We start from the raw sequence: 18697 nt of genomic DNA, 5'->3' as shown, positions 1-18697 counted from the left end.
TAGACAAGGCTGGGTTAGTTGTGATTAGACTGGTTAGTTTTCTGTGATTGTGGTTTTCAGTCTGTCTGCCCTCTGATGGAGAAGGATAAGAGGCTTATGGAAGCTTCCTGATGGGAGAGACCAACTGAGGGGGAAACTGGGTCTTGTTCTGATGGGTGGGGCCATGCTCAATAAATTTTTAATCCAATTTTCTGTTGATGGGTGGAGCTGAGTTCCCTCCCTGCTATTTCATTTTAGTTCAGTTCAGTCGCTCAGTCTGTCTGACTCTTTGCAACCCCATGAATCACAGCACGCCAGGCCTCCCTGTCCATCACCAACTCCTGGAGTTCACTCAAACTAACATCCATTGAGTTGGTGATGCCATCCAGCCATCTCATCCTCTGTCATCCCCTTCTCCTCCTGCCCCCAATCCCTCCCAGCATCAGAGTCTTTTCCAATGAGTCAACTCTTTGAATGAGGTGGCCAAAGTATTGGAGTTTCAGCTTTAGCATCATTCCTTCCAAAGAACACCCAGGACTGATCTTTAGAATGGACTGGTTGGATCTCCTTGCATTCCAATGGACCCTCAAGAGTCTTCTCCAACACCACAGTTCAAAAGCTTCAATTCTTCGGTGCTCAGCTTTCTTCACAGTTCAACTCTCACATCCATACATGACCACTGGAAAAACCATAGCCTTGACTAGATGGATCTTTGTTGGCAAGGTAATATCTCTGCTTTTCAGTATGCTATCTAGGTTGGTATTTACCTGGGGCCAAACTATGGTGGAGCTAATGAAGATAATGGTGACCTCCTTCAAAAGATCATTACGAAAAGTAGCATTCATATGTACTACTACACTCAGTGTCCCCAACCCTGCCGCAGGCCACCACCAACGCCAGTGCTGGAGACTCCTGGACGCTCACAGGCAAGTCTGGGTCAGTCTCTTGTGTGGACACAAGCAAAATCAAAACAGCCCAACAAAGATAAAGTGCAGTAAATTGACCTGGTGAACAAAGGAAATAAAAAATTATATCTACCAGTTAAGAACAAAACTAACTAAAAACAAACTGGAAAACAAAATTAAAGCAAGTTGCCAGGTGGGGAATAAAGCAATGAAAACAAAACTAACAAATATGTTGAGCAGAAAGGAAAGAGATGACAGAATAGATATGCAAAGTTAAATAGAGGTAGATAAAGATTTCTATACATTAAAGATTAACTGCAAGGGGAAAAGAACAGTAGGAAAAGCAAACAAAGGAATAAATATAGAAAAAAAATGGTAGGTTTAAAAAAATTAAAATTAAAAAAAAAGAGAAATGAAAAAGGAAGAGGAAAGAAAAAACAAAAAAGAGGAAAACTCCACAGAACTGCAAAAGCCCAACACAGAGGCAGAGGTTTATAACAACAATAAAAAATGTGACTGAGGAAAACAAAAGCTCAAAAGCTTAATTAGATTTCATAGTGCCAATGGGGGGAGGGGTGGCGGGGAATGGGGGAAAAAAAGAAAAAGAAAAACAATCCCAAAGAATCTACAGAACAAGTCAAAACATAAGAATAATAAATATTTTTCTTGGGTCACTGTTGTCAGAGCCCTTTCCCTCGCTGGAAGTCATAGTCCATCTCACCTTCCTAGAATGCCCTCAACACCGTGCTGGTCTCTGGACCTGCTGTGGGGGCAGCTCAGATTTTAATCTGGTCCTGTTGCTACTGCTGCTGCTAAGTCAGTTCGGCTGTTTCAGACTCTGTGAGACCTCATAGACGGCAGCCCACCAGGCTCCCCCGTCCCTGGGATTCTCCAGGCAAGAATACTGGAGTGGGTTGCCATTTCCTTACTAATGCATGAAACTGAAAAGTGAAAGTGAAGTTGCTCAGTCATGTCCAACCCTCAGCGACCCCATGGACTGCAGCCCACCAGGCTCCTCCTTCCATGGGATTTTCCAGGCAAGAGTACTGGAGTGGGGTGCCATTGCCTTCTCCTAATCTGGTCCTACTCCTGTGTTTTCTTGCCTCCAATGTCCACAGCTATTGGAACTAGTGCGTTTTCTTTTGTGGGAGCTCTCAGTGCCCTTACATATATTCCATAGACACAGAGTCTGCCTAGTTGGTCATGTGGATTTAATCTGTAGCTTGTACAGCTGGTGGGAGGTTTTGGATCTTCTTCCTTAGCCACACTGACCCTGGGTTTCAACTGTGGTTTTATTTCCACCTGTGCATGTGGGTCGTCCATATGGGGTTTGCTCTTAGGCTGCTCTGGAGGGCTTGGATCTGCCCCAGTGAGGGCCATGTGTGGAGGTGGTGCAGCTGCTTGGGTCACAGGGGTTCTGGTACTCATAGGGGTTCTGATAACACCAGGTACTCAGGGGAGTTGGCAGCTAGGGCAGCAGGAAATATAGTGCTCTAGAAGGGTATGGCAACCAGTATTGGCCAATACACTCCAGTATTCTTGCCTGGAGAACCCCCTTGACAGAGAAGCCTGGCAGGCCACAGTCCACGGGGTCGCAAAGAGTTGGATATACCGAAGCAACCCTGCATGCATAGACACAAAACTTTTTTTTTGCCTGTGGCAGCTCTGCTCCAGTGAGGGTTGAGCGTGAAGGTGGCACAGCTGCTTGGCTTGTGGGGACCCTGGCGGTGCCAAGTGTGCAGGGACACAGACTGCCTCCACCACAGGAGTTATGGCCTGATCAGAGTTTTTTTTCGAGGCTCTTGTAGCTGGCGATCAGAAGGCCCCTTTGGCCAGTCTTTCTCCGTAGCTTCAACCATTCAGGCACTTAGAGGGCTCTCTTGCCTGGGATACTTCTCTGTTGTTTGGTGCACCAGGCACATAGAGGGGCCCTCCTGGCTGGGGTCCTACTCTGTAGATTGGCACGTCAAGGCACTTAAAGGGGCACCCTGGGTGGGGCACCTCTGTAGTTCAGTGTGTCAGGCAATTGATGGGCCAGCCTCTTTATTGTTTAGCTCCAGATGCTGGCATGTGGGGATAGAGAGGCTATGGTGATGGCTCTACCCCTTACACGTGACTCAGCTTTATCACCTTGCTTCCATGGCTGCCTGGCTTTCCTCCACAGGCATTTCCCACCAATCTTCTCCCTAAGATCCCCTCCATCTGTCTCTCTGCAGTCAACAGCAGCCCTCGCCCTGGGATTGCTCCCCAATTCCTAAACTCTAACTTCCAACTGCTGCACCTTCTAGGGGACCTACGTCCCTATCCAGGGTATGCATGGCAGTGGCAAGGACTGTCTGATTCTCATTCCATGTAGGCTGCCACAGATTAGCTGTTGCACTCTCAGCCTTAAATATTTCTCCTCTGACTTAGACAGTTGCCCCGCTGTGGGGATCAGACCCCTGCTTCAGTTCCCCCACCCGCCGAGGGCAGGTTCAGTCCTACTAACACTCCTGTTTTTCCTCCTAGTTCCTTCATCCTACCGAGTTTTGCGTGCTTCTATATATTCTTTTCGGCTGGTCAGGTCCTCCTGTCTGCTCTCAGCTGGTGTTCCGCATGCCCTTCTGTGTCTGAAGGTGTATTCCTGATGTATCTGTGGAGAGAGAGGCACTCCATGTCCACCAACTCCTCATTCATCTTGTTCTCTCCATATTATGTTTTTTGAGAAAATTAAAGGTAAATCACATTCTACCACTCTAGAGGTGGATGTAAGTATTGGCTTAAGTACTAAAACACTAGGATTTTTGTTTGTTTATTTGGCTATGCCATACAGCATGTGGGATCCTAGTTCCCTGACCAGGGATGGAATCTGAGTTCCCTGCAGTGGAAGCATGGAGTCGTAACCACTGGGCCACTAGAGAAGTCCCCAATGCTAGGATTTAAATAGCAGCCCAGCAGAACTGGTGAGGCAACCACACAGGCTTCTAGCAAAACCAGGTATCAGAAAGAAGCTGAATTCCTGGAATCTAGGAGGTCAATAACCAGGGAATAAGAAACTAGTTTGGATGTTACAGCTAGGCAGGAGTTCAACATTCAAAGAATGAAGAGAACTCAAAATATGATACCATCAACATATGCAGAGAATGGAAATGAATAGAGTGTTTTTCTCTAGTTTCTTTTATACTTTTGGGGCTTTATACATGAACCTATGGTTGAAGGTACATTCTGGGAGTACCTACCCTTTAGGGAATTCTGTGATTATGTTTATGGTTTGAGTTCAATATGAGATCCTCTTTTCTCCATTACATGATTTTTTTAAAAAACGAAGATTCCTGGCATGACTATATTAATGAATAAATTGAACATTGAAATCATTAGTTTAACAAACTTTGTTTCAGATATTTTGAGAGATGCTGAGGATAAAAGACATATTGTACCTTTGAAAAGTTCATGCATCTAGGGAGAGAGAGACACCTGAAGGAAATGATGAGCAAATGGTGAGAGTGGTAAAGTCCCATGTGCTTTGGCAGGAGGGAAGCTGGGACAGCAACTACATTTCATCAGACGGTGCTTTAAGGGACTGTCCTGGTGGTCCAGTGGTTAAGGCTCTGGGTGTGCACTGCAGGGGGCGCAGGTTTGGTGTCTGATCAGGGAACTTAGAGAAGATTGCATGTGCCATAGCTGATTCATGTTGTTGTACAGCAGAAACTAACACAACATTGTAAAGCAATTATACTCCAATTAAAAAATAAAAATAAATACATAAAAACTGTGAATCACTATATTGTACATCTATACTTATACAATATTGTACATCAACTATACTTTTATAAAAATATAAAACAGGTTTAGTTCAGTTCAGTTCAGTCACTCAGTCGTGTCCGACTGTTTGCGACCCCATGAATCGCAGCACGCCAGGCCTCCCTGTCCATCACCAGCTCCCAGAGTTCACTCAAACTCACATCCATCGAGTCGGTGATGCCATCCAGCCATCTCATCCTCTGTCGTCCCCTTCTCCTCCTGCCCCCAATCCCTCCCAGCATCAGAATCTTTTCCAATGAGTCAACTCTTTGAATGAGGTGGCCAAAGTATTGGAGTTTCAGCTTTAGCATCATTCCTTCCAAAGAACACCCAGGATTGATCTCCTTTAGAATGGACTGGTTGGATCTCCTTGCATTCCTAGAGACTCTCAAGAATCTTCTCCAATACCACAGTTCAAAAGCATCAATTCTTCGGCACTCAGCTTTCTTCACAGTTCAACTCTCACATCCATACATGACCACTGGAAAAACCATAGCCTTGACCAGACAAATCTTTGTTGGCAAAGTAATGTCTCTGCTTTTCAATATGCTATCTAGGTTGGTCATAACTTTCCTTCCAAGGAGTAAGCGTCTTTTAATTTCATGGCTGCAATCACCATCTACAGTGATTTTGGAGCCCCCCAAAATAAAGTCTGACAGTGTTTCCACTGTTTCCCCATCTATTTGCCATGAAGTGATGGGACCAGATGCCATGATCTTCATTTTCTGAATGTTGAGCTTTAAGCCAACTTTTTCCACTCTCCTCTTTCACTTTCATCAAGAGGCTTTTTGGTTCTTCTTCACTTTCTGCCATAAGGGTGGTGTCATCTGCATATCTGAGGTTATTGATATTTCTCCCGGCAATCTTGATTCCAGCTTGTGCTTCTTCCAGCCCAGCATTTCTCATGATGTACTCTGCATAGAAGTTAAATAAGCAGGGTGACAATATACAGCCTTGACATACTCCTTTTCCTATTTGGACCAGTCTGTTGTTCCATGTCCAGTTCTAACTGTTGCTTCCTGACCTGCATACAGGTTTCTCAAGAGGCAGGTCAGGTGGTCTGGTATTCCCATCTCTTTCAGAATTTTCCACAGTTTATTGTGATCCCCACAGTCAAAGCCTTTGGTGTAGTCAATAAAGCAGAAATAGATGTTTTTCTGGAACTCTCTCCCTTTTTCCAGGATCCAATGGATGTTGGCAATTTGATCTCTGATTCCTCTTCCTTTTCTAAAACCAGCTTGAACATCTGGAAATTCATGGTTCACATATTGCTGAAGCCTGGCTTGGAGAATTTTGAGCATTACTTTACTAGCGTGTGAGATGAGTGCAATTGTGCAGTAGTATGAGCATTCTTTGGCATTGCCTTTCTTTGGGATTGGAATAAAAATTGATCCTTTCCAGTCCTGCGACCACTGCTGAGTTTTCCAAATTTGCTGGCATATTGAGTGCAGCACTTTCACAGCATCATCTTTCAGGTTACTTTTGTACAAATGTATAAATTTACTAGAAATCGAGGACCTGTATACTGACAATGGGTGAATTATATATAAATCACATCTCAATAAAGTTATTAACAGTGAAAGATAGAAAGAAAGAAAAAAGATCCTACATGCCCCGTGGCATGGTCAAAACAAAAAGAAAGAAAGAACAGATAGTGATGTATACCAGCCCTCTCAGTCACCTCTGCAACTCACACCTTGAACTAACACAGGCAGAATGAAGAATTTCTTTTCTCTGGGGCCTATTTTGGCTCACATGAAATGATATTATTTGTTAAGGTCAAGTAGAGAAATGAGATAACCATCATGGAGGTTCAAAAAAACTTCCATTTCACCATTGAACTTTGCCTGCCTTTGTCATTTCAACTAACATACATTTTGATACATACATTTGCTCAAGAATTTTAAATTTATCCACATTTACTGTCTTGGCTCAGGGAAAATAATACTCCATCAACTACCCCTTGAGTGAAAATAGATAATTTCATTTTGGTTTCTAGATAGCAGAATAGTAGCCGTAGAAAAGATTTTCCTGTCTTTATTTTACAAAAACGATGTGATTTTATTTTTAAATCAATGCAGTTTTGAGAAATTTAGTAGGTCACCTACTGGACAGAGTTTCTTTTCCTCTCTTTGTGGGACAGGATGATTACATTTTCTATGCTACTACTTCAAAGGCATTTCACTTTTATTATTTGCAAAACATGTCAGTTCAATATTTGGGGGAAATGTTTTGGGGAGAAAAGCAGTCACTCCATGCTTTAACAGCTATGGACTTGAAGAGTGGTGGTTTTTTGAGATGAGAAGCACATACTGCCAATACATTTAAGAAAATGCTAGCTTGTTAGCATCAGTTGTCTATTATAAATCTATTTTTATTCGCTTTTAACATATGATAATCTGGCCACTCTGTAATAATCTGAGCACCGCATTCCCCAGCAGCTGGGAGCTGGCTTTAGCAGCCTTGACTGCCCTTCAGGACTTGGCTGGAGGCCGTGTGGAAGTCTGGTGAGGAGAATTAGTTAAGCTTTTAATTAACTCACTCTTTCCTGTTGCAGAGATGTACAGAGACTCAAATCTTCAGTTACCTTTCAAATGCTCAACAAGCCCACTTATTGAAGTAAGCGGTAACAGTTTCCTGAGCCTGAAGTATGAGAGAGCAGAGGTATGCTGTTTTTGTTCAGTCACTGAGTCGTGTCCAATTATTTGTGACCCCATGGACTGCAGCACACCAGGCTTCCCTGTCCGGCACTATCTCCTGGAGTTTGCTCAAACTCATGTCCACTGAGTCGGTGATGCCATCCAACCATCTCATCCTCTGTCGTCTCCTTCTCCTCCTGCCTTCAATCTTTCCAAGCATCAGGGTCTTTTCCAGTGAGTCAGCTCTTCACATCAAGTGGCCAAAGTATTGGAGCTTCAGCTTCAGCATCAGTCCTTCCAATAAATATTCAGGGGTGATTTCCTTTAAGATTGACTGGTTTCATCTCTTTGCAGTCCAAGGAACTCTCAAGGGTCTCTCTAGCACCACAATAGCAAGGCTTTATAGAGGAACCTGCAAGAATTTGTATAGAGATGAGAATAGAGACCTAGGAACTATTGTATAGAGACCTAGGAACCTGCAATAATTTGTATACAGATGAGAGATCGGAGGCACCTCAAGGGCTGGGAGCTCTGTTCCAGTTAGCGTAGCCACCCTTCTGGGCATACGAAGCAGATGTGGCATTCATCAAAGTAATATGATATTTGAATACATTCCACTTACATATTTGTATGCAGCTAACCTGGGTTTATCCAGACATTGTTTATTTATACCTGTGGACTATTGCCCTGGCAGGTTCCTCAGTCTGGACATATTATCTATACAAAGCTCCTTTTAAATCCTCCAATTCTTATAGATTACAAATTTTGAGTGGTCATATACTCAGGTGGCCCCTGTCTCTGAAGTCAACTTTTACCTTTTTAATAATAAGAACTGTTTATTGTTCTCACATAATAGGCGAAGTCCTGAGAAAGGGCTTTCTAAAGTTGATTCATCCAAAGTGTCATTGACATAGATATAGTACTCTGTGTAAAATAGATAGCTGATGGGAAGTTACTGTTTAGCACAAGGAGCTTAGCTCAGTGCTCTGTAATGACCTAGGGTGGGATGGCATTGTGGGAGGGAGGCTCAAGAAGAAGGGGATATATGTATACATAATAGCTGGTTCATGTTGTGGTACAGCAGAAACTAACACATTGTAAAGCAATTATCCTCCAACTAACACATATAAAGTTGGTTCGTCTAATGTGAAAGCAAAATGTTATGCCTACTGCTTAGTGCGTTGTCAAGCACCATCTACAGAGTAGAATTGGTCATTTGCCCCTCAGGCTCGTTAATGCATGCAGCCCAGCCCTAGCTGTGGGTAAGAAAGGCAGGATTAAGACTCAGCGGCCAAGTCAGCTGCCTGAGACTTCTGTATTCTGTTGGGAGGTTGGGGAAGAAGCTGAGAAGCAAAAGTGTGTGTTTTAAAGATAATTTGATCTCTATTGTCTGGGAGGTTTAGTAGATATTACATATGATATAAGGGATGATAAAAGTTGACTTCCCTGGCTGTATTTTTCAAATTCAAGTGAGAGTTTTAACTAAGCTTTTGGTTTTCAAATGCTCTTCCCATGTTACCTAAAGGTAAAGAACTTTTTTCTCTTCTTCCTTCACTTCTTCCCCAGTTTCTCTCCCTCCCTAATCATCTGATTCCCCATATTCAATCTCTCCCTCAAAGCTCTCTTCCATCTTTTTCTTAGAAGAGATTTTACCTGAAATCTATTTTATATTAGAGTGGTTATTTAAATTTTAATCATCTAGCTAAATTTTAATAGCTGAACTTTTTCTGTGAAAATGTTAAAGGAAAGTGATTCTTTTTGTTTTTAGTACTAGCATTTTGAGTTTAGACTTGAGCTTAAAGTCTTAGTATATATAAGAAGCACACTGGTCAACTGAAGTTTCAGATTCATGCTGTGAGAAAGACCCAAGGGAAACAGAACTAGCAAGCACTAACAAAAGAGGTTGGATTTCCTCTGCCCTATATTTTCAAGCACAGTAGCGAAAGCTTTGTAAAAAGACTTCCGTAGAATGTGTGTGTGCGTTAGTCACACGGTCATGTCTGATACTTTGTGACCCCACGGATGGCAGCTCGCCAGTCTTCTCTGTCCGTGGGATTTCCCAGGCAAGAATACTGGAGTGGGTAGATATTCGCTTCTCCAGGGGATCTTCCTGACACAGGGATGGAACCCAGGTCTCCTGAATTGAAGGTAGATTCTTTACCATATGAGTCACCAGGGAAGCCCTCTATAGAATAATAAAATGTTATAATCAGAAGAAATTTGAGAGATTATTTAGCCCAAACTTCTCATATTATAGGCACAAAGAGATGAAGTGGCTTGTCCGAGGTCACACGGCAAGTTAGCAATGGTTAAATTCCTGTAGAAGGATCCTTAATTACGTGTCATTTGGTCAGAAAAGGACCTCATAGGGAATTAGGGTAATATAAAAGCAAAATAAATTGTTACCAATATCAAGCACTGTATTTGCACCTTCATTACAATGATTTTCAAAGCAGTTTTTCCTTTTCCTGACTGTGAGGCTGACCTTGGGGAGACCAAGACAAGAGGCCAGTCTATGCTGTCTCAGTAGCGTAAGTAGGAAAGGACAGCTGTCGTGTGCGCCTCTGTCTCTGAAGTTGCCTCTTCCCATCTTGTCTTGTTGACCTCTTGACTAGAAGATACTTTAAAAAAAATATATTTTGTTTTGAGTGTGTCTCTTTTTATATTTATTTATTTATGGCTATGCTGGGTCTTTGTTGCTGCATGTGGACTTTCTCTAGTTGCAGAAAGCGGGAGCAAGTCTCTGGTTGCCGTGCACGGCTTCTCATAGTGGCAGCTCCTCTTGTTGTGAAGCACAGGCTCTAGGGCGTGTGGGCTCAGTAGCTGTGGCTTGTGGGCTCTAGACTGTGGGCTCAGTAGCTGTGGCGCACGAGACCAGGAATAGAACCTGTGTCCCCTACATTAGCAGGCAGATTCTTAACCACTGACCACCAGGGAAGTCCTAGAAGATAATTCTTTGTTTTTAATTTAATTTTATTTTTAATTGGAAGATAATTACTTTACAGTATTGTGATGGCTTCTGCCATACATCAGCATGAATCAGCTGTAGATATACATATGTTCCCTCCTTCTTAAAACCCCTCCCCATTTCACCCCTCTAGGTTATCACAGAGCACTGCTTTGGGTTCCCTGCATCATACAGCAAATTCCCGCTGGCTCTCTGTTTTACATATGGTGATGTATATGCTTCAGTACTACTCTATCCCATCCTCTCCCTCCCCTACTGTGACCCTAAGTCTGTTCTTTATGTCTGCTTCTCCTATGCTGCCCTGCAAATAGGATCATTGGTTCTATCTTAGAAGATGTTCTTAAAGACATTCTTTATTCTCCTTTGTAGACACTTGAAGAGTGTTGTGAATTACATGCTGCATGGGACATCTGAAGTTCTGTATGTTAGGCATCCCTGTACACTCTTCTGGTAAGAGTACCTGCATTGTGTTGAGTGATCTCATCTCATGATACGGTTGATGTCAGTTGTGTCCAACTCTTTGGGACTCCAAGGACTATATCCCATCAGGCTCTCTGTTCATGGCATTCTCCAGGCAAGAATACTGCAGTGGGTAGCCTTGCCCTTCTCTGGGGTATTTTCCCAACCCTGAGATTAAACCCACATCTCCTGCACTGCAGGCAGATTCTTTACCATCTGAGCCACCAGGGAAGCCCCAGCCTACCTTCCTAGGTTGTAGCAATTGATCTAATGGGACATGTAGCCCAAGCTAGTCCGGTGAGACCTCATTCCTTGAGTTTTTGTATATTGAAAGTTGAAATATTCTGTCCTTTGGGGTTTCTAAACTGTGATGATGTCACTTGGAGATGTGGGAAAGGTAAGAGATGTGAGGAGAGGGGAGAAAGGGATGGGGAAGAGAAATAGAAGAACAGAGGAGAATGGAGTGAGTTGAGTTCCTTAATTCCGTGATTTCTGAGATTAATGGCATCCATATCTTTCCTGGTTACATCAGCCAGTAACTCCTTTTATGTGGTAAAGTTAGTTTGAATAGGATATCTTTGACTTGTCTCTGAAAGAGTCCTAGTATACATCCCCACTTTTTTCCCCCTATAGTTATAGTTTAAACTAAAAGTCTATAGTGTAAATTTCCTACTCTGCCTTCCTCTGATGCCAAGTGTTAGTCATTATCAGTGTTAGTATTAATTACAGTTGATGTCCATGGCTAAACTAAAAGTGCTGAATTGGTCAACATTTGAATCCAGATTAGTGACAGCAGAAGTAAATACACTTTGAATGAATAAACCAAGTGTTAAAATGAGTATTAAAAGTTTGTAGGACATTTATTCTTCACCTTGAATTTACTGTGGTAGGTTTGTTACTTTTTCTGTCTGCATTCCTCTCTAAACTGTCTATTCTCAGGTAGAAAAATTACAGTAAAATATTAATTTTTTGCCTTCGTTAAATTCTTGGTTTGTTCATGAAAAATCTTATATTTATTTCCTTTAGAGTACCCAATATATTTCTTAGTTTTTGTAATGTTTGAATTGTATCTGGGACCATATTTGAGGGTAAATTATGCCAGGTGTCTTGAGTTGCTCCCAATGTGGGCTGGTTGATATACATCATTGATTTGAAACATTCGTAAAAGACTTCAACCATAAGGTAGATGTGAGAAGATCTCTGGAGGAAAAGGTAGGAGGGGCTTGCTTACAACTGTAGCTTCTCAAAGCCTTTAAAATGCACAATCCTCCAAAGGAAACTGCTAAAGGTAGCATTTCTCAATCATTTTTCTAACCATGGAACACATTTTTCATCATCAGCTTTGTGTCTGCTCTTGGAAGTATAGTAGTAAGCAAGGTAAAATGTTTCTCTGCTTTCACTGAATCTGTAGATCTTACAGTGGATAGGTTATTTGCCTCGCTGGAACAAGAGTACAAATGAGCAGCTAAGTATTACACGCCTGTATACTCAAAAGCTATCCACTGAGCTAACAAATTATTAAAATGTGTTCAATGCTCTTGCCCTGATGGACATACCTGCAAAATAACCTGGAATGCAGACTTTCATTTAGAATTTTTGGATTTCTTGGCATTTGGTGCCCTGGCTGGCTCTCTGCTTCTGAGTCTCTTTCCCACTTCTCTTCCCACCCCAGGAGAAGTTTTGCTGGCACGTATTTTTCATCCTAAATCTACTCTCCTGGTCCTGAGGAAGTGCCCAGGGCAGAGGCCCCAGAGCTGGGTTCTAAGTACTGCTTCTCACTGTTTCAGCTCTGGGTCACCTGTGTTCTGAGGGATGTGTTGTAGGAACCTGATTGAGTTCTTCATTTTGTGACAACCTTGAGAAGATTATGCATAGAATTTTGTTTTGTTGTGTTGTGGATTTGTCTTTTTTTTTTTTTTTTTCATGCCATAGAATTTTGACTTAAATATAGTGTTATCTTTTGTGACAAGATGCACATTAGAATGTTGAAACAGTTCCTATAACTCTGGAATTATATGAAATGAATTCACCTGTTTTCCAGAAGTCAGATTTAAACTATAACATATTTCTTCTTAAGCCTAGAAGTATTTGATAAAAGCTTCTGAACCTCAAAGGCCTGCTCAGAGCACACTGGATTCTGTAAGAGAAGTTGAGCACCACCAACCTCGCCTAGTGTTTGAAAAAGGGGCAGCGTGTACTGTTAGGAAGTTGAATTAACAGCATTTGGCAAGAAAAAAGAGGAATGCAAAAAGTTGACAGAGAAACTACAAAAGCACAGCCCTGCCATCGTTGGCTCGCAGTGTATAGGAATGGACGGCCTTACACCCCTCAGTCCTTGTCTCATAGGACTTTACATGAGTCTCCAATAGACTTAAAGAGTGAAATTACTTTTATAATACTCTTTATTTAAAAAATGATATTGTGGTGCAATTGACTCTTTGTACACTAGAAAAACACTGCTTTGAAATAAGGGCTTCTGTTATTAGTAACATTCATGTAGACTATCTAACAAGTGAAAGTGTTAGTCGTTCAGTCGTGGCCGACCCTTTGAGATCCCATGACTGTAGCCCGCCAGGCTCCTGTGTCCATGGAATTCTCCAGGCAAGAATACTGGAGTGGGTAGCCATTCTCTTCTCCAGGGGATCTTCCCGACCCAGAGATTGAATCCAGGGATCAAACCCAGGTCTCCTGCATTGCAGTCAGATTCTTTACCATCTGAGCCACCAGGAAAGCCCAGAATATTTAACAAAGACATTAATGTATTTAGTAGTTGCTAAAAACTTAATGGATTAATGGCGTTCACCAGCATAAGAATTATCATTCTTACACTTAAAATCCTGCACAGCATGACTTGTTTCTCTTTGAAAGGAGGCTGTACTTTTTCAGCATTCTCCTACCCATACTGCATGGCGTTCTAGGAAGTCCTTTGGAGACAAGTGTTTATCTCCTCACTAAAAGACACACTAGGAGGAACTCAGATCGCCCCGGTAAAGGTTGCTTTTACCCTTGATGGGAGAATCATTCCTGCCCACTAACAGACCAGTTTTGAGGGAGCTCGAGCAGTGTTTGTTAAAGAATATTGACTAGCTGGATCATTGCTTATTGGATTTGATTAATGTCTTCCTTCATTTTCTTTAGACATTTCCTGAAATCATTTTGTGATCTTCCTCTGGCAAAATGTTTATTTGCCAGTGAATTCAGTGGACGAGCATGGAGAACAATGAATGTGCTGGTATTACGTATGTGCCACGAATGTAAGTTTTGGATAGACGTTGACTATGGCAATACTGTGCCACAGACTTTTTTGTTCTTTGCAGCTGAGCTTCAGAGACAGAAACTATGCTTGATTGCACAATGTCTCCCATAGAAATTATAAGGAGAATGCCATGCTCTAATTGTGATTATTTACACAGAACACCCCAGCTCCCTGTTTCCCCTCTGGCTTTTCTTAAGCAAGCAATTTATTCACAACAGTTTTAAATTTAAAATCAATATTTCTATTAAAGTAGTTTTACACTTTTCATCTTTATGAATGGACAAGTCTTAGAAGGGAATCCAACTGCGCTTAAGCGGGAAGACGAGGCTATTGATAAAACACATTCTAGAGGCATCTATGAAAATGAAGTATTTCTGTTTATCTTTAAACACAGAAATAAATGTGAATGGACATAAAATGTAACTTGTATCACTAGATATTAAGTAAAATTGGTTTCTGTGAAAGAAAGTAGATTTATTGGTGTCAAATTAGAAAAATGATCACTTGTATGTGGAACATTAAAAAAAGATATGTGAACTTATCTCCAAAACACAAACAGAAGACAAATGTACAGTTATCATAGGGGAGGGAGGGGTGGGGCAAGGGATAAATTAGGAGGATGGGATTAACAGATACACAACTAATATAAAACAGATAATCAACAGGGACCTACTGTATAGCACAGGGAAGTGTACTCAATATTTTGTAATAACTTATAAGGGAAGAGAATCTGAAGAAGAATATATATCTGAATAGCTGTACCATATACCTGAAACTAACACAGTACTGTAAAACAACTATACTTCAAGTAAAAAATAAAAATAATTTAAAAAACTAAAAATGCATTTGGTGGCTTGAAAATAATAAGCACTTTGCTCTTTTAAAGTTGGTAAAGAGTGTTCTTCAATGAGGGAGTCTTCAGTAGATCTCAGGTAGAGCAAATTTACTTTGGGGGTCGGGGAGTTTATAAACATTCCTGAGGTTGTTCCAAGTGTTTATACTGAGATACTATTGAAATTATTTTCCATTAATTTAGGGAAGTGGGATGATGAGTTTTTTAAATTACTGAAAATCACATACATATTTATTGTAGAAAATAATACTTACTGCAGAAAACTCACAAAATACAAATAAGTAAACAGAATAAAAATTAAATAAGTAAATAACAAAAAATCATAAAGAGATGAATATCATTAATATTTTGCTCTGTTATATCTGTGTGCTTATAAAAAGATTTTATTATACATTTATTATTTTGCTATGAGTTAGTACATAACTTTTGTGAAACAAAAATTAAAATCTACAAAAGTATGCATCTCCAAGTCTAGCTTTCATTCTTGTCTGTTTTTTGATAACTCAGATCTGCTTTTATTAGATTTGTGTGTATTCTTCCACTGTTTTTTAAAATAAAAACCCTTAAAAGATATTATGTTTTAGAGCAGTTTTAGATTGGCGGGGAAACTGAGAGAAAGGTACAGAGATTTTGGTACCCTGTGTCCACACACATGCGTAGCCTCCCCCATTATCAACATCCCCCACCAGAGGAGTGCATGTGTTACGATGGATGAACCTATGCTGACACTTCATTATCACCCAAAGTCTGTCGTTTACATCAGGGTTTACTCTCGGTGTTGTATATTCTGTGGGCCTGTACAAATTTATAATGAAGCCAATCCACCATTATTATATCACACAGGGTATTTTCACTGCCTAAAGAATCTTCTGTGCCCTGCCTTTTCATCCCTCTCCCCACCCTTAACCCCTGGCAACCACTGATCTTTTCACTGTTTCCATGGTTTTTCCTTTTCCAGAATGTCGTATATTTGGACTCCTGCAGTGTATGGCTTTTTCACATTGACTCCTTTCCCTTAGTAATATGCATTTAATATTACTCCCTGTCTTTTCGTGGCTTGACAGTTCGTTTCTGTTTGGTACCGAATAATATTCCACTGTCTGGCTGTGCCATGACATTATTTATCCATTTACCTACCGAAGGACATCATGCTTGCTTCCAAATTTTGGTAGTTATGAATAAAGCTGCTATAAATATTTATGTGCAGGTTTTTGTGTGGACATAAGTTTGCAACTCCTTTGTGTAAATTACCAAGAGGTGTAATTGCTGGATGGTATGACAAAGAGTATGTTTAGTTTTATAGGCAGCAGCCAAGTCTCTTCCAAAGCGGCTGTGCCATTTTCTAGTCCCATCAACAATATACGAGAATTCCTGTTGCTCCACACCTACACAGACATTTAGTGTTAACCTTTTTCTGGATTTTGGCCAAGAATGACCAAATAGTCACATTAGTATATCATTTGCATTTTTCTGATGACAAATGATGTGTAACGTCTTTTTCATGTTTATTTTCCTTCTGTTTATCTTCTTTGGTGAGGTATCTCTTTGATTTCTGGCCCATTTAAAAATTATGGCTGTTTTTTTTTTTTTTTTCCTCTTACTGTTGAGTTTTAAAAGTTCTCTCTATATTTTGGGTAACAGTCCTTTGTCAGATGTATATTTTGCAAATATTTTGTCCCAGTCCATGACTTCTCATTCTCTTGGTGTTGCCTTTTGCAGAGCAGAAGTTTTCAATTTTAGTAAGTTCTGCTTTTCAGTTCTTTCTTTCAGGGATCATGTCTTTGCTGCTGCTGCTGCTAAATTGCTTCAGTCATGTCTGACTCTGTGCGACGAGCCCACTAGGCTCCTCTGTCCCTGGGATTCTCCAGGCAAGAACACTGGAGTGGGTTGCCATTTCCTTCTCCAATGCATGAAAGTGAAAAGTGAAAGTGAAGCCACTCGGTCATGCCCGACTCTTAGCGACCCCATGGACTGCAGCCTACCAGGCTCCTCCGCCCAGGGGATTTTCCAGGCAAGAGTACTGGAGTGGGGTGCCATTGCCTTCTCCACATGCCTTTGCTACTGTATCTAAAAAGTCATCATCATAGTGCAGGTCATACAGGTTCTCTCCTATGTTATGTTCTAGAAATTAGTTTTTTGCATTTTACATTTAGGTCTATAATCCGTTTTGAGTTAATTTTTGTGAAGGGTGTGAATGTGGGTCTAGATTAATTTTTTTTTGCATGTGGATGTCCAATTGGTCTAGCACCTTTGTTGAAAATATGACTTTTGCTCCATTGTATTGCCTTTGCTCCTTTGTCAGAGATCTGTTGACTGTATTTATATGGGTTTAGTTCCTATATATATCAATACTTTTTATGCCTTAAATAATTTTGTTTTTATTCTTTTATTCAGAATTCACCAGGAAGTCTACTTTGTCCAAGTCTATTCTCAAGCAGTGCTATCGCCATGGGGGGAGTACATGGAACATGGGCTGTGGCTCTGTGTGGTGTTTCTTGAGAGGCTGCTATGAAGTTTTATGAGTGGCAGTGCATGCTTGCTAAGTCGATTCAGTCATGTCCAACTCTTTGCAGCCCTATGGACCATAGCCCACAAGGCTCCTCTGTCCATAGGATTTTCCAGGCAAGAGTACTGGAGTGGGTTACCTTGCCCTTCTCCAGCTGATCTTCCCAACCCAGAGAAACTGAAGCTGCATCTCTTATGTCTCCTGCATTGGCAGGCAGGTTCATAGCCACTAGCACCACCTGGAAAGCCCAGCAAGTGGCAGAGGGTTATGGATAAGGAGTCGTCATTATCAACAAGAACAAGAACAACCATCAGATGATCTATTGGGCATCTTTACATTCCATCTCTGTTTTTGTATCTGGGAAAATGTAAAGTTTGGAGATAGAGAATTTCTGTATTACTTGTGTGGATGTGGGATAAGCTTCTGCCCAGGAGATGGATGTGTGGTTACATGCTTCCTTTTGGGGGTGCACTGTAGTTTGTTGTTAACTAAAATATTCGGCCAATATTTTTGTCTTTGGTTCAGGCTAAGGCTTTTGGAAGGATGACTAGAGGAATGTCTACTTCAGTTGTCATCCCTAAACATTCAGCAGTGTGGTCATGTAAGTTACTACCATGTTGAATCAGCAAAACAATGCCAACTACATGAACAAGGCATAGAATTCAGATTTACTACCACTACCTGGATCAATCCTCAAGGAAATCAACCCTGAATATTCACTGGTAGGAATGATGCTGAAGTTGAAGCTCCAATACTTTGGCCACTTGATGTGAAGAACTGACTCATTAGAAAGGACCCTGATGCTGGGAAAGATAGAAGGCAGGAGGAGAAGGGGATGACAGAGGAGGAGATGGTTGGATGGCACCACTGACTCAATAGACATATTGAGCAAGCTCCGGGAGATGGTGAAGGACAGGGAAGCCTGGTGTGCTGCAGTCTATGGGGTCACGAAGAGTCAGACATAACTGAGCAACTGGACAACAGCAACGTGGATATTCACTTTCAAACAGATTACATTCCATTTGTAGTTCGTGATGAAAAAAAATCTCTGTAGATTCTAAATGTTGAGAGTCTATCCATCTGTTGAAGTATAAATGTAAATGTTATTGCCAGAGTGAAATGCACCAATACTTAATGATTATAGAAATTAAAATTATTAGAATAATCAAAATATTTCAAATAATAAATGTATAAGGAAATAGATCCAAAGTAAAGATTAATATTAAGATAGAACATGTTAGCTAGATAACTTTAGAAAGAATATTATATCATTTTAGAGCCAGTGAATATTTATAGAATTTAAATAGTACAAGAAAGAATAATAGAAATCATAGCACAGAGATTAGAATTAA

At 41.0% G+C, this 18697-nt stretch overlaps 1 long non-coding RNA gene across 4 annotated transcripts; it reads left to right on the top strand.

Moving 5' to 3' along the window:
• Positions 1 to 10639: 10639 nt before the first annotated feature.
• Positions 10640 to 17372, top strand: LOC147355016 (uncharacterized). 4 transcript variants are annotated; one of them, XR_015144153.1, is made up of 4 exons: positions 10640 to 10721; positions 13869 to 13984; positions 16597 to 16850; positions 17234 to 17372. It is a non-coding gene; the product is annotated as an uncharacterized LOC147355016 (long non-coding RNA). The 4 variants fall into 4 exon arrangements; XR_015144151.1 differs by lacking the exon at positions 10640 to 10721 and adding an exon at positions 11892 to 11942; XR_015144152.1 differs by lacking the exon at positions 10640 to 10721 and adding an exon at positions 11921 to 12018.
• The last annotated feature ends 1325 nt before the right edge of the window (positions 17373 to 18697 follow it).

This window comes from Bos grunniens, chromosome 17 (genome assembly GCF_055505025.1).
Source record: "Bos grunniens cultivar Pamir isolate PY7600 chromosome 17, Bosgru_T2T1.0, whole genome shotgun sequence".
NCBI classification, from domain to species: domain Eukaryota; kingdom Metazoa; phylum Chordata; class Mammalia; order Artiodactyla; family Bovidae; genus Bos; species Bos grunniens.
The sequence above is the reverse complement of the archived record's forward strand: the minus strand, read 5'-3'. Positions and strand labels throughout refer to the sequence as shown.